The sequence below is a fragment of the Microtus ochrogaster genome, linkage group LG4, assembly GCF_000317375.1.
Source record: "Microtus ochrogaster isolate Prairie Vole_2 linkage group LG4, MicOch1.0, whole genome shotgun sequence".
Taxonomy (NCBI): Eukaryota; Metazoa; Chordata; class Mammalia; order Rodentia; family Cricetidae; genus Microtus; species Microtus ochrogaster.
In genome coordinates this window covers 19,881,727-19,885,827 of record NC_022030.1, presented here as the reverse complement: position 1 = coordinate 19,885,827, position 4,101 = coordinate 19,881,727, and positions in this window count along the sequence as shown.

Here is a 4,101-nt window from a genome sequence, read left to right as displayed (position 1 = left end):
TTTTTTTCGAGACAGGGTTTCTCTGTGGTTTTGGAGCCTGTCCTGGAACTAGCTCTTGTAGACCAGGCTGGTCTCGAATTCACAGAGATCTGCCTACCTTTGCCTCCCAAGTGCTGGGATTAAAGGTGTGCGCCACCACCGCCTGGCTATTATTAATTTTCTTGGTTATAGCAGTAATTAACTATGCTTTTGGTGCTGTGATAAAACACCATGGTCAAGGTACCCTATAGAATCTCAGTGTGGTTTTGTGTGGTGTGTGTGCCGCATGTGTATACATATATGTGTCTGTGTGTGTATGTGCAAGTGGTGTGTCAATCGGAAGACAATCTCCAGTATCGGTCCTCACCTTGCACCTCGTTTGAGGCGGTATTGTTCACCGTTTGCTGCATACACCAGGCTAGCTAACTCACGAGCTTCTGGAGACCCTCTGCTTTCTATCTTGCAGTGTGATCTCTGGGGTTACAGATGTGCACTACAACACCTGGATTCACCTGGGTTGTGGGGATTCAAACTCAGATCCTCATGCTTGTATGGCAACCACTTTGGACATCTTTCCAGCCACTCAATGCAGTTTTCTCTGTCTTATTTAATTATTTGTGTGTATGGGAGTTTGCCTGCAAGTACGTCTGTGTATGATGTGTGCCTGGTATCTATAAAGGCCAGAAACAGGTGTTAGACCTCCTGGACCTGGAGTTATGTGACAGTTGTAAGTGACCATGTGGCTGCTGGAACTCAAACACAGTCATCTGGAAGAGCTGCCAGTGTTCTCAACCACTGGCCTGTCTCTCCAGCCCCGCATTCTCTGTCTAATGTGTACTTGGCAAACATTTTTTCACATTCTGTAGGCTGTTCCTCAGCCCCTACCCCGTAGTGATTGGAAACACTGCTTTCTGTAAAACTAAAAGTAAGCAAAATTGAAAAGAATGGCCCGAGGGCAGGAACACCATTCCTAAGGGACTGGACAGAACCTGTTTAGTCAGCCATTCATTTTGAGTGCCCCAGAAGAGGAAGTCCACAATAGGCCTGTCCTCTTTGGATAACTATTCTGGGGGTTGGGGACATAGATTGACACTAATACAGTGATACTAGCACAGCTTAGCATGATCAAGTCTGTACCTCCAAGGAACATAAAGGTCTGAAGAGCTTAACACAGGTATTGGTGGGATAAAGATAGATCGTGCTTTTGGGAAAAGCTCCGGATCCCATGAGGGGCTACACAGGCATGGTTGCCCGCTATGGAGCTTGAGCATAGGGTTGCAAAGCTAGCTACGCAAGCAGACGGGTTAAGAGATGAGTCTACGTGAACCAGGAATGAAGATGGAGTAGGTGTCATGAGGTCATTTTCCTGCCTGGACTATAAGTGTGGTCAGAAGCAGGTCAGGTTCCTGGAGGGCTGGAGTGACCAGAATATGGATAGTCAAAGGACAGAATGTGAAATGTGCCCTTGAAACAGAACCGGGGCTGTTGTGGGGAGGAGTCTTGTGTGGAGAAGAGCGAGGAGGGCACTTCCTGGTTGGAAACTTATTGTCATTTCTGTAGAGTATTAAGAGAGTTGAGACAAAAGCTCAGATCAGGCAACCTTAGGGAGCAGGATAGGAAACCGGTGTTCACAGTTCACTGGCCGAAACTTCAGGGATGCTTAGGGCCAGGAGCCTGGTGCTTCCTCAGCAGCAGGTGAAGGGAGGTGGAAAATGAAAACGAGAGCAGTTTGTGTGTGTGTGTGTGTGTGTGTGTGTGTGTGTGTACATGCACAAGTGTGCGCACACGAGACCATGCCCAGCTTTCAGCACAGTCTCAGTATGTAACCCTGGCTAGCCCGGGACTCTGTATAGACCAGGCTGGCTGCGAACTCATAGAGGTCCACCTGCTTCTTCCTCCCAGAAGGAGGGAGTGTGAGGATGAAAAGCATGGGTCACCACACAAAGCTAAATTCTTAAGTCTTCCCTGTTCTCAAGGCTGACCTCTGCAGATTTGCAGCCCCTCCTTAGGGAGCGTTTGGGGGTTCACATGACTTGAATGATTGGTTGGCCTCCTCTCTGCTCCCTTCCCTGCCATTTATTAATTTATTTAAAAGATGTATGCCTCAGCTAACTGCTGAGTTACACTAAGCTTCTTTTTCTTTTAATTAGCTAGCGGACTGTGTGTGTGTGTGTGTGTGTGTGTGTGTGTGTGTGTGTGTGTGTCAGGTCCTTGCAGCAGTGTGGAGGTCAGAGGATAACAAACATCCTGGAGCTGTTCTCACCTTCCAGCTTCCTTGGTCACAGTAGCCAGAACTTTCCCCCTGAGCCTTCCCACTGCTCTTCTGTCACTACCCTGTGTCCTGTTCCTTTTTTACACCACCCTTTTCTTTTCTCTTTTTTGGCTGTGTGACCTTGGAACCCTAGGGACCATTGGTCAGCCCTAGCAGCACCGTCTTAGCGAGGTGCGTTTGCAGCGCTTCCCCGTTGCTCTGTGACTCTTGGGCTCAGTCATCTGTCACTGGAAGAACGTGGCTCGGCTAGCCAGGCTTAGGCAGGTCTATTAAAGGGCAATCGTATATCTAAGTTATAACTAGGGAGGGACAAAAGGTGTGAGGCTGGCTGTAGTCTTTTGTTCTCTTACAGTGTCCCCGATTAGTGCTGCAGCTCTTTATTCTGCAGTCTGCTGTGGAGAAGGAATAGCCCATCTTCTCAAGGCCTCGAATTAGGAGAACCATCATTCATCATCTTGAGTAAAAAGAGTGATGCAGTAATGCCAGAAGAACAGTCAGTTATCAGGTATATTGCTGAGCTCTGAGCTCCCCACCCACAGGAGGAAGGACAGGCGACCCACGTCTTCCTAGTGCTGCAATAGCTCACCAGGGGTCCTGTTTGCAAGAACTCCAAGAGGGCTCCACAGCCAAGGACTAGCAAACAGATGCTCTGTTATTAGCTGGGCCTGGTGGCTCATAGGGACCTTGTAATTCCAGTACTCAGTAAGCTGGGGTAGGAAGAGTGCCACAAATTTGAAGCTAGCCTGGCTCACAAAATGTGTTTGAAGTAAACCAGGCTAGAGTTAGCTCCTATCTCAAATCCAACCAATGGGGCCTGGAGAACTGGTACAGTTAAGCACATTGGCTGCAGTTTCAGAAGACCCCGGAATTCAATTCCTAGCACCCACACAGCAGCTCACAGCCAACTCTAATTCCAGGTGCAGAGGAACCGATGCCCTCTTCTGGCATGCTTGGGTACTGCATGTATACAGTGCACAGACATAAATGCAGGCAAAAGACCCTTGCACATAAACAAGAAAAAAAAAGTCTTTAAACAGACTGTATGCCAGGTGTGGTGGCTTACATCTTTAAACTCAGCACTCAGGAGGCAGAGGCAGGTGGATCTCTGAGTTTGAGGCCAGCCTGGTCTACAGAGTGAGTCCCAGGGCAGTCAGGGCTATACAGAGAAACCCTGTTTTGCAAAACAAACAAACAAATTGGACTGTGCTTTGCACTGTTATTAACATGAGATCTTGAGGATAAGCAAGAAAGGAAATTGTTAAATAGTGGCGTGTGTGTGTTTGCATCAAGTTGACAAGGGGTCAATTGTACCAGTTATTTGTCAACTTGACACAAGCTGGAGTCATCTGGGAAGAAGGACCCTCAGTTCAGAAAATGGCCCCATCAGGCTGGTCTGCAGCAAGTCCATGGGGCAGCTTCTTAAGTAATTATTGAAGTGGGAGGGCCCAGCCTACTGTGTGTGTTCCTAACCCTGGGCAGGTGGTCCTCGTGTGTAAGAAAGCAGACTGAGGGACTGGAGAGATGGCTCAGCAGTTAAGAGCACTGGAATTGAACCCGAGTTCAATTCCCAGCACCCACACGTCAGCTAACAACTGTTTGTAATTCTAAGATCTGACACCTTCACACAGACATACATGCAGGCAAAACACCAATGCACGTAAAATAAAAACAAACAATTTAAAATAAAGTAGACTGGACACATCATGATGAACAAGTCAGTGAGCAGTGCCCCTCCATAGCCTCTGCTTCAGATCCTGCCTCCAGGCTCCTGCTCTGACTTCCTTCAGAGACTGACTGAGGTTCAGACATGTCAGTCAAGTAGCCTCTCTCCAAGTTGCTTTGGTCATGGT